Below are 12,787 nucleotides of genomic sequence, written 5' to 3' on the forward strand. Positions count from 1 at the left end.
AAAAACAATGACTCTTCCCTGGGATTCTGGGAGGCTACCTGCTCCAGGTTTCCCTCCTGCCTCAAGAGCCACATTCCTTTTTCCCTTTTCAAATATTTCTCCAGGACTCCACTGCTTCCTTCACTCTATCTGTTCTCCCTGTACTGCTTCATCCTTAATGTTCTTTGCTTGACATCCTTAACCTGTGTAAATAATAACCTGGTTTGCCCAAGAAAGGTCCAGTTTAAACCTACTGCCCCAGTGTAATTATTAAAAGCACCTGCCATTCACTCCCATAAATATTCAGGAATGAGCCGATAATGCTACATATGTATTGCATATGCCATATTACTTTTCTAAAATCCAAAAAATTCTGAATTCTGAAACACATCTGTGTTAAGTGTTGGCATCACAGATAGAGCCCTGTATGTCATTACTGGGAAGCTGGTCTTACCTTGAAGATAATAAGGAATAAATGAAGGGTTTTAATAACAACTGATATGAACAAAGTATTATTATTAGCATTCAGTGCTGATAACTTATAGGAATCGTAATTGGAGCATGAGGCAAGGAGGGGTGGTCAGGAAAATCAGTATACATGCTCAACAACATGTTGGAAGAATATAAATGATTAAGGCTTCAATTAAATAAATTAGAAATCGAGATGAGACAAATTCCAAAGATAATTTTTAAAACTACTAAGACACTGGGAGACAAAAGTGGGTAGATCATTTGAAGCAGGATCAGCCTGGCCAACATGGCAAAATCCCTACTAAAAATACAAAAATTAGCCAGGTATTGTGGCACATGCCTGTAATCCCAGCTACTTGGGAGGCTGAGGCAGGAGAATCACTTGAACCCAGGAGATGGAATTTGCAGTGAGCCGAGATCACACCACAGCACTCCAGCCTAAACAACAGAGTAAGACTCCATCTTTTAAAAAAAAAAAAGGTAAGACAGTGGCCAATTAGATATGGGAGGTAAAGAAGAAAAGAAAGGAGTCTGTAATTAATTCATATTTGACTTAAAGGACAGATGATGATTGGCTGTCATTCAATAATATAGAAGTATGGAGGAAAAGCATGCGGGTTTTTGATGTTGTTGCTTCCTTTTGTTTGACGTGTAGAGGACAATAAAAAAGACGTAAATTAACAGTAATCAGAAGGTTACCAAAAATCTAGAGAAAAAATTCAAGTTGACTAGAATGTAGTAGGTGCTCACTAAACAATGGCTATTATGATTTCACACTGATGATAGCTCATGAGAAAACTGAAAGCCATGTTCATCATTATGATTGAATAAATGATTTAAAGATAAAGTATAATCATTTTTTGTCTGAAAAAGAGCTCGAAAATAAAAAACTTTGGAAAGCCTTTGCCAGATAACCACTGAGTTTACGACATCCACTAGCGGCAAATGCAGTAAGCCATGGCCTCTCAAGGGGAGGAACATGGGAAACCTACACATATCAGTCAGGTGTTTCCCTTTAAGATCAGCAGAAATGACATTTTATACATATCAAGCATAAAATTCAAATTCAGCAATTACTTCTTAAACACCCACTATGTGCCAAGTCAAGTCTAATGTTTGATATTAAGGATACAAAGATGGGTGACTAGGCCACAACCTGCCTCTCAAGATGCTCAGAATCCAGCAAGAGAGACAAAGGTACACATGACTAATATACAGCATCATAAATGAAACGACAGAGGTCAGAGACCATATGACAGAAGTAGGCCATTCTTTTCATGGAGTAATAACACATGACTAGGGTACGTTACTAAGCAGCTAAGGCAAGGGTTAGCATCCATGAGTCACAGGTTAAATTAAATTGACTCACACTGCCTGTTTTTGTCTGGCCTTCAAGCAAAAAATGGTGTTTACATTTTTAATGTTTTGTTTTAAATAAAAAGATTCGCATTTTATTACACATAAAAATCACGTGAAATTCAAATGTCAATATCCATAAACAAAGTTTACTGAAACACAATCACACTCATTCATGAATATATTGTCTATGGCTGCTCTTGTACTACAATGGCAGAGTTGAATGAGTTGAGTTAGTGAGGAAGAGACTATATGGCTTGTAAAACCTAAAATATTTACTATCTAACCCTTACAAAAAAGCTTTGTCTCCCTGATGTAGAACTGTATCCTAAGGAAACAGGCTTTCTGTGTGTGTGGTCTCAGGTGAGATGTCTTCCTGACAGAAGGACCACATCAATATTCACATTCATGAGAGAACCTAGTATGGCTGGGTTTTTTTTTTTTTTTGACACGGAGTCTCACTCTGTCACCCAGGCTGGAGCGCAGTGGCATGATCTCGGCTCACTGCAATCTCTGCCTCCCGGGCTCAAGTGATTCTCCTGCCTCAGCCTCCCAGGTAGCTGGCATTACAAGCGCACACAACCACACTCAGTTAATTTTTGTATTTTTAGCAGAGACAGGGTTTCACCATGTTGGCCAAGCCATTCTCAAACTCCTGACCTAAGGTAATCTGCCCGCCTCGGCTTCGCAAAGTGCTGGGATTACAGGCATGAGCCATGGTGCCCAGCCACCTGGTATGTTTGGAGAATGGCAAGTGAGGAGAGCTAAGGATATATTGAAGCTACTAAGTGGGGAGGATGAAAGGGGACAAAGAAACTAACAAGAGTTTATTCAGTGTTGCATGTATCTAGTTCAAGAAACACATTCATTCAAGGAAAAGGACAGATGATTAAAATAAAATAGAAAATGAGAACAAGATATGATGTGGTCTCAATCTTCAAGGAGGTCACAATCTGGATGGGGAGTCACACAAACATTCCACATTTAAACTTGCAGAGTTGCCTCTTAGTCCTGCATCAGCTCTCTGGGCTCCACTGTTCCCTCTTTCCATGGGTTCTAGTTATTTAGTTTATCTTTTTCTAAGAGGCAGCAGAGCGCAGTGGGGGAAACGCAGGCCTAGAAGTCGTGTCTGTATGATCCAGTTTTGTAATCCAAGAAAAACTCTGATCCTAAGAGATTGGGGATAATGACCACTAACAGGCAGAGACACTATTTCCAAAACATTTTCAAAGCAGGTGTTGACAACCATTGCTCAAATCTGGCCTGCCGCCTTTTATGTAAATAAAGTTCTACTAGAACATAACCACGGCCATTGTTCCTATACTGCCAAAGGCTGCTTTTCCTTTATAACAGAAGAGCTCAATGCTGACAACAGAAATCATATGGCCTTCAAAGCTAAAACTATCTGGCCCCTTAGAAAAACAGTTTGCCAACTTTTGTTCAAAAGGAGTAGAGGGAAATGGGCCTGGGACTGAGAGCCTCATTTTCTTTTCTCGATAATAACCTGCAGGCTGCATGGAGCTCATTAAATCTCCCCTATTCCTTCAGTCCTTCCAGAATTAACCAACACTTGCACCTAAAGCATACTAGGGTATGAACTAGATACCATTCTATGCTCCTTTAGCTTACTGGGACCCCAAAACATAGTATCTGATAAACTGGTACATCTCAACACACACAGCCCATGCACAGTGAGATGAGATATGTGTGACTCAGAAAGTTCTCTCCAGTCCCAAGTGCCCAGGCTTCCTTCCCTCTGTGGCAGTCACAGTGACAGCAACTCCTCCTCAAGGAATGGGGTCTATGCCAAAGTCTCAAATGACTGAGGTGAATATAATCCTCCATGACATTCATGTTAAGCATGGATCTTCCACAAGACTCAGTTAAATACTACGGCCAGGCTGACTGACAAACCACAGTTCTGAATTATAATACGCAGCAACTACTACAAGAAACCAAATTCTCCAGATTAAAGCATAGGAGCTGGAACAGACATGTAAAAAGGAGTGAGTGAAAGAGTACATAATCCTAGTGGCTGGGTTTATTACAATTAAAAAACATGTAATGAAAACACCACTAAAAACCATGTTTTCAAAGACTTTCACTATTAGAAAATGCTCAGGTCATGTCTTGTGAAAGAAAATTTTTAAATGTATATATAATAGAAATTCCATTTTGTAAAAATGTGTTCCACAGACCAATAATGAGTTCCTAAATTGAATTAGTACTAAAAAACCTACCAATCAGAAAAAGCTCTAGACCAGAGGGATTCACAGCCAAATTTTATCAGATGTATAAAGAAGAGCTCACACCAAACCTACTGAAACTACTGTCAGAAATTCAGGAGGAGGGACTTCTCCCCAACTTACTCTATGAGGTCATCATTAATCTGATACCAAAACCCAGCAGAGACACAACAAAAAAAGAAAATTTTGGGCCAATATTCCTGATGAACGTAGATGCAAAAATTCTCCACAAAATGCCAGGAAACAGAAACTAGAAGCACACTGAAAAGCTAATCCACCACAATCAAGCAGACTTTATCCCTGGGATGCAAGGTTGGTTCAACATACGCAAACCAATAAAGGTGATTCATCACATAAACAGGACTAAAGACAAAAACTGTATGATCATCTCAATAGACACAGAAAATGCTTTCAATAAAATTCAACATCCCTTCATGTTAAAAACCCTCAACAAACTAGGCACCAAAGGAACATACCTCAAAATAATAAGTGGTGTCTATGACAAACCTACAGCCAACATCAAACTGAATGTTCTGGAGGGCCCAAAGATGTGGAAATAATGTATTTGTAAAAATTATATTAAACAATCTTTATTTGATAAATTATACCTTGCAATCCTAATGCTATCTATCAAATTTCAGTAAGAGCAATTTCAGCGTCAAGTAATGAACAGTAGCTAAACTAACAAGAGAGGAATCAAAAGTGCTTTAAAGGGAGCAGCACCAGCTGATGTGCTGTTGGAAGCATATTATACTGGAAGTATTCCCACTGAGAACCAGAATAAGACCAGGATGCCCTCTCTCACCACTCCTACTCAACACAGTACCGGAATTCCTAGAGTAGTAAGAAAAATAAATAAAGACATCCAGGATAAGTGAAAGTCAAACTCTCTTCCATATTTGCAGACAATATGACTTTATACCTAGAAAAGCCCATAGTCTCTGCCCAAAAGCTTCTAGATCTGATAAACAACTTCAGCAAAGTTTCAGGATACAAAATCAATGTAAAAAAATCAATAGCATTTCTATACACCAACAATATCCAAGCTGAGAGCCAAATCAAGAACAGAATCCCATTGACAATACCACGAAAACTTGAACCGTGTGTGTCAGACCCATGACCTACAAGAAAACAGCCTAAGATCTGGCCCAGGAATTGGAGAAAGACATTTCCACTTTTTAGGGGAAGATCCTCTTCTATGAGAAAACGGCCCAAGAAGGCTGGATGGCTGCTGCATCCACTGAGCAAGTGCTCTAGGTGCTCTGGAAAGAAAATGACAACAGGCAGAAGCCGGATGACTGCAAGGTCAAGTTCCAGCCTTTCCCAAGCTGCCCTTCAGTGCCTGGATTTCTGTCTGCAGCCCACAAGGGCCCAGAAGTGCTAAGGGGACAGGAGGGAGGCAGACCACAATGTGAGGGCTTGGGTCCAGAGCACCTGCCGCTTTGATTGTTTTCCCTGTAGCAGAGTCCTGAATGTTCAGAGCCTTGGCAGCACATCAGCTGGTGCTGCTCCCTTTAAAGCCTTTTTGATTGATCTCTTGTTGGTTTAGCTACTATTCATTCATTGATGCTAAAATTGCTGTTACTGAAGTTTGATAGATAGCATTAGGATTGTAAAGTACTATTTATCAAATAAAGATTGTTTAATATAATTCTTATAAATACATTATTTCCACATCTCTGGACCCTCCAGAATTATACAGAATAAGTATTGTATTTTCATTTAGAGAAAGGGCCTCTCTTATCCCAACATTATTGTGTTTGACATGGATAGAAAGGTTTAAAACAAAGACCATTTCTGATCTATGAGCTGTTATTAGAAAACGGTACAGTAAATTGGCTGGAATAAACTTTGGTTTTAAAACAAAACAAAATAAAACAGAAAAAGAAAAGGGTACGCTTATACACTGCTGGTGGGAATACAAGTTAGTTTAGCCACAGTGGAGAGCAGTTTGGAGATTTCTCAAACAACTTAGAACTACCATTAGACCCAGCAATGCTCTTACTGGGTGTATACCGAAAGGAATATAAATCATTCTACTGTAAAGACATGTGTACCTGTATGTTCATTGCAGCACTGATCACAATAGCTAAGACATGGAATCAACCCAAATGTCCACAACAGTGGACTGGATGATGAAAATGTGGTACAAATACACCATGGAATACTACACAGCTATAAAAAAAAGAATAAAATCATGTCCTTTGCAGCAACATGGATGGAGTTGCAGACCATTATCCTAAGCGAATTAATGCAGGAAGAGAAAACCAAATACTGCATGTTCTCACTTATTAAGTGCTAGCTAAACATTGAGTACACATACAAAGGAGGGAACAACAGACGCTGGGGCCTACTTAAGGGTGGAAGGTGGGAGGAAGGTGAGGATCGAAATACTACCCATAGAGTACCATGCTTATTACCTGGGTGACGAAACCATCTGTACACCAAACCCCCATGACAGACAATTTGCCTGTAGCAAACCTGCACATGTATTCCCTAAACCTGAAAGTTGGAAAAAAAAAAAACAGTGTTCTAAATGCATATTATATGCATGTTTAGAATCATATCAGAATGTTTACAATGAGAGTGGTCGGATGAAGCATGATTCTTATTTTATTTTCTTACCTAACTTTTCCATATTTTCCAATGTTCTGTGATAAACAATGTCTTTCTTTTTTTACCTCAAGCTAAAAGACGTTGAGAAAATGATACATAAATCATAATTTCAAAAATTTAGAAATAAAGTCATAGAGCTCAGGAAATTAGAAATGAAAGGAAAAATCATTACAGAAATAAACTAGAAGGAAGACAAGAGATGAACAAATACAAGAGAATCTTAAATTAAAAGTGAAATAGAATGCCTTAAAAGATTTAAAAGCTTTCTAATTGAAAATAGAAGAAATACTAGTTGGGCATGATGGCATGTGCCTCAGGGTTGGATCATCATGAGAGGCTGAGACGGGAGAACCATTTGAACCCGGGAGGCAGAGGTTGCAGGGAGCCAAGATCAACCACTGCACTCCAGCCTGGGGAACAGAGTGAGACTCTGTCTCAAAAAAATACATGTATATAGGAGAAATATTTTAAAAATTTAAAAAGAGATAAAACAATTCAAAAGAAAGTGAAAAATATTGGCCGGGCATGGTGGCTCATTCCTGTAATCCCAGCACTTTGGGAGGCCAACGCAGGTGGATCACCTGAGGTCAGGAGTTCAAGAGCAGCCTGGCCAAGATGGCAAAACCCCATCTCTACCAAAAATACAAAAAAAATTAGCCAGATGTGATGGCACATGCCTGTAGTCCCAGCTACTTGGGAGGCTGAGGCAGAAGTGTCACTTGAATCCAAGAGGCAGAGGTTGCAGTGAGCCAAGATTATGTCACTTAATTCCAGCCTGATGGACAAAAGGAAACTCCATCTTAAAAAAAAAAAAAAAAAAAAAAAAAAAAAAAAAATGGCCGGGCACAGTGGCTCATGCCTGTAATCCCAGCACTTTGGGAGGCTGAGGTGGTTGGATCATCTGAGGTCAGGAGTTTGAGACCAGCCTGAACAACATGGTGAAACCCCATCTCGGGGTAAAAATACAAAATTAGCTGCCATGGTGGCACAGGCCTATAGTTCCAGGCACTCAGAAGGCTGAGGCAGCAGAATTACTTGAACCCAGGAGGCGGAGGTTGGAGTGAGCTGAAACTGTGCCACTGCACTCCAGCCTGGACAACAAGAGCAAAACTCCGTCTCAAAAAAATTTCAATTAATTAATTAATTAAATCAAAATTAAAAATTAGGCCAGGCATGGTGGTTCACATCTGCAATCCAACACTTTGTGAGGCTGAGCCAAGTGGATCAATTGAGCTCAGGAGTTCAATACCAACCTAGGCAACACAGGAAAAACCCATCTCTACAAAAATACAAAAAAAAAAATTACCCAGGTGTGGTGGTGCACACCTGTAGTCCCAACTACTTAGTAATGCTTGAGCCCAGGAGATTGAGACTGCAGTGAGCTGTGATTGCACCACTGCACTCCAACCCGTCTCCAAAAAAAAAAAAAAAAAAAAAAAGGTGAAAAATATTAACAGGCAAAAAAAAAAAATCTAACATGAAAAATAGGGAGTTTTTGAAGAAGAGAAAGTTATGGAAAATAGCATATACTAAAAACCAAAATTTTTAAAAATATTCTTTAAAAAAGGTTTTTTAACATATATATTGACAGAACACACGGTACATCTGAGAATATCTGCGTTATAATGACCAGCATAACATATTCTAGTAAAGATATTGTACTTTAAAGAAAAAATATTTGAGTATCTAGGCAAAGTGTGCAAATGACTTACAGGAGAAGAAAATTAGATAATCAGACTTTTCAACATCAATACTTTTTTAAAAAATAGTTTTTTAAACTGATGAATATACAACATAATATTTTAAAATATGTACACATGGTAAAATGGCTCAATAAAGCTAATTAACATGTGCATTGCCTCACATAATCACTTTTTTGTCATGAGAACATTTAAAATCTAGTCTCTAAGCAATTTTCAAGTATAGAATACACTGTTATTAACTATAGTCACCACAGTATACATCTCTTGAACTTATTCTTTGTGTCGAGATGAAATTTTTATCCTTTAAATCAACATCTCTAATTCCCACTCCTCTAACCTCCAGGCCCTGGTAACCACCATTCTACTCTTGCTTCTATGAATTTGACTTTTTTAGGTTCCAAAAAGAAGTGAGATCCCAACTATTTGTCTTTCCATGCCTAGCTTATTTCATTTACAATAATGGTCTGCAGGTTTATTAACGTTGTAAATAACAAGATTTCCTTCTTTTAAAGGCTAAAAAATATTCCATTGTGCGTATGTGCCACATTTTCTTCATGCAGTCATCTGTGAATGGACACTTAGGTTGATATCTTGGCTACTGTGAATGCTGCTGCAATGAACATGGGAGAGCAGGTATCTCTTCCACATACTGATTTCAACTCCTTTGGATATAAACCTGGAAGTGGGACTGCTGGATCACAGGGTAATTCTATTTTCAATCTTTTGAGGAATCTCCATGTTGTTTTCCACAATGGCTGTATGAAGTTACAGTCTCACTAACAATGTATAGGTTTCCTTTTCACCAACAGTGTACAGGTTTCCCTTCTGACCAGCAGTGTACAGGTTTCCTTTGTCACCAGCAGCATACAGGTTTCCCTTCTGACCAGCAGTGTACAGGTTTCCCTTCTGACCAACAGTGTACAGGTTTCCCTTGTCACCAGCAGTGTACAGGTTTCCCTTCTCACCAACAGTGTACAGGTTTCCCTTGTCACCAACAGTGTACAGGTTTCCCTTCTCTCCACATCTCTGGCAACACTTATCTTTTTTATAATAGTCATTCTAACAGATATGAGGTACAATGTAGTTTTAATTTGCATTTCCCTAATGAATAGCGATGCTGAGCATGTTTTCATAGAACTGTTAGCCATTTGTATGTCTTCTTTCGATAAATGTCTTCTAAGGATCTTTGCCCATTTTGTACTTAAATTTTTTGTTTTCTTTATGAATTGAGTTCCTTCTATATTTTAGATATTAATTCCATGTCAGATACGTGGTTTGCAAATACTGTATATCATACCCATTCTATAGGTTGTCTCTTCACTCTGTTGATAGTTTTCTTTACTGTGCAGAGCTTTTTAGTTTGATATAATCCCACTTGACCACTTTTGGTTTTGTTGCCAGTGCTTTTGAGGTCAAATCCAAACATTCATTACTCAGACCAATGTCATAGAGATTTTCCCTTACGTCTTCTTCTGGTAGTTTTCAGGTTTTACATTTAAACCTTTTATCCATTTTGAGGCCAGATGCAGGTGGCTCACACCTGTAATCCCCAGCACTTTGGGAGGCCAAAGCAGGTGGATCACTTAAGGTCAGAAGTTCAAGACCAGCCTGGCCAACACGGTGAAACCCCATCTCTAAAAAAAAAAGAAAAAAAAATTAGCTGGGTGTAGTGGCGCATGCCTGTAGTCCCAGCTACTTGGGAGGCTAAGGTGTGAGAATCACTTGAGCCCAGGAGGCAGAGGTTGTGATCAGCTGAGAACACACCCCTGCACTCCAGCCTGGGTGACAGTGAGACCCTGTCTCAAAAAAAAAAAAATTTCTTTTTTTTTTTCCGAGATAAAACTTTGATTCATTTTGAGCTAATTGTTGTATATGATGTGAGGTAAGAGTCTAAATTCATTCTTCTCATGTAGATATCCAGTTTTCCCAACATTATTTAAGAGACTCTCCTTTCCCTATTGCGTATTCTTGGCACCTTTGTTGAAGATCAACTGACCATAAATGTGTGGGTTTATTTCTGGGGCTCTCTATTCAGTTCCATCAGTTTATATGTCTGTTTTTATGCCAATACCATGCTATTCTGATTACTATAGCTTTGTCGTATTTTTTTTTCTTTTTTTTTTGAAATGGAGTCTCACTCTGTCGCCCAGGCTAGAGTGCAATGGTGCCATCTTGGCTCACTGCAACCTCCACCTTCCAGGTTCAAGCATTTCTCCTGCCTCAGCCTCACAAGTAGCTGGGATTACAGGCACCCACCACCATGTCCGGCTAATTTTTTTGTATTTTTACTGGAGACGGGGGGTTTTACCATCTTGACCAGGCTGGTCTTGAACTCCTGACCTCAGGATCCACCCGTCTCAGCCTCCCAAAGTACTGGGATTACAGGTGTGAGCCATTGCACCCGGCCAGCTTTGTAGTATATTTTGAAGTCAAATACTGTGATGTGTCCAGCTTCGTTCTTTTCTATCAAAACTGCTTTGACTATTTGGGGCCTTTTGTGGTTCCATATAAATTTCAGAAGTGTTTTTTTTCCATTCCTATGAAAATGTCATTGAATTTTTAATAGGGATGGTACTAAAATCTATAGATCTTTTTAGGTAGTGTGACCATTTTAACAATATTAACTCTTCCAATCCATGAATACAGGATATTTTTCCATTTATTTGTGTGTTCTTCGATTTCTTTCATCAATGTTCTATAGTTCTTTGTGTACAAGTCTTTTGCCTCCTTGATTAAATTTATTCATAAGTTTTTTTCTTTTTTTGGTAACTATTGTGAATGAGGTTGTTTTCATAATTTCTTTATTGGACTGTTCATTGTTCGTGTCTAAAAACACCACTAATTTTTGAATGTTGACTTTGTATCTTGAAATGTTACTGAATTTATTTACTAGTTTAACGATCTTTGGTGGAGTCTTTAGGACTTTCTATATATAAGATAATGTAATCAGCAAACAGAGACAATTTAGTTTCTTCCTTTCTGATGTGGGCGCCCCTTTTATTTCTATCTCTTAATTGCTCTGGCTACGACTCCAATATTGCATTAAATAGAAGTGATGAGAGTAAGGCTAGGCACAGTGGTTCATACACGTAATCCCAGCGCATTGGGAGGGCGAGGTTGGGGGGACTGCTTGAGCCTAGGAGTTTGAGACCAGCGGGCAACATGGCAAAACCCCATCTCTACAAAAAACACAAAAATTAGCCAGGCATGGTGGGCATGTGTCTATTGTCCCAGCTACTTGGGAGGCTGAGGTGGGAGGGCTGCTTGAGCCCAGGAGAAGGAGATGGCAGTGAGCTGTGATTGCACTACTGCCTTCCAACCTGGGCAACAGAGTGAAACCCTGTCTCAAAAAAAAAAAAAAAAAATGGGGTGAGAGTGGGCATTCTGTCTTATTCCTGATCTAATAAGAAAAGCTTTCGACTTTGCACTGCTGAGGATGATGTTAGCTGTGGGCTTATGATACACAGCCTTGATTGTGTTGACATACCTTCCTTCTGTACCTAATTTGGTTGAGGTTTTTTATCATGAAAGATGCTGAATAGTCAAATGCCTTTTCTGCATCTATTGAGATGATCATATAATTTTTGTCCTTCAATCTGTAAATGTGGTATATCACAGTTATTAATTTGCATTTTGGGGGGGGAGGGGAACAGAGTTTTGCTCTTATTGCCCACGCTGGAGTACAACAGCAAGACCTTAGCTCACCGCAACCTCCTTCTCCTGGGTTGAAGTGATTCTCCCGTCTCAACCTCCCAAGTAGCTGGGATTACAGGCATGTGCTACCACGCCTGGCTATTTTTTTTTTTACTTTTAGGAGAGACGGGGTTTCACCATGTTGGTCAGGCTGGTCTCAAACTCCCGACCTCAGATGACTCACCCGCCTCAGCCTCCTAAAGTGCTGGGATTACAGGCATGAGCCACTGCATCCGGCCTCATTTGGATTATTCTGGACCACCTTTGTATCCCAAATATAAGTCCCACTTGATCATGGTGAATAATCCTTATAAATGTGCCGAAGAATTTTGTTTCCTCATATTTTGTTGAGGATTTTTGCATCTACATTCACCACGAATACTAGCTTATAATTTTCTTTTCTTGTAGAATATCTATACTTTTTTTCCCCAGAAGAAATAGAACAATCTATTTAATATACATATGGAAGAAAAATGAGCCAAGAATCTCATATCCAGGAAAAATGACTTGTAAAAGTATAAAAGGCACAGAGCAGCTGTTATCAAAATGACAAACTCAGAGAATACTGTTCCCACAGACACTTCCTAAAGAATCTACTAGAGGGTATGTTGGCAAACTTTTTCTGTAAAGGACTAGATAACAAATAGTTTGGGCTCTATAATCCAAAAAAGAGTCTGTTGCATATTCTCTTTCTTTTGTTTTTTTTTTTTTTTTTTTTTTTTA

At 39.0% G+C, this 12,787-nt stretch overlaps 1 protein-coding gene across 8 annotated transcripts in view; it reads right to left on the reverse strand.

Annotated features, from left to right (window-relative positions):
* Positions 1-12,787, reverse strand: part of TPST1 (tyrosylprotein sulfotransferase 1) — a 130,439-nt gene that overhangs the window by 50,916 nt on the left and 66,736 nt on the right. The gene's annotated exons all lie outside the window — the stretch shown is intronic.

This window comes from Sapajus apella, unplaced genomic scaffold (assembly GCF_009761245.1).
Source record: "Sapajus apella isolate SASKATOON/1434 unplaced genomic scaffold, GSC_monkey_1.0 scaffold146, whole genome shotgun sequence".
NCBI classification, from domain to species: Eukaryota; Metazoa; Chordata; class Mammalia; order Primates; family Cebidae; genus Sapajus; species Sapajus apella.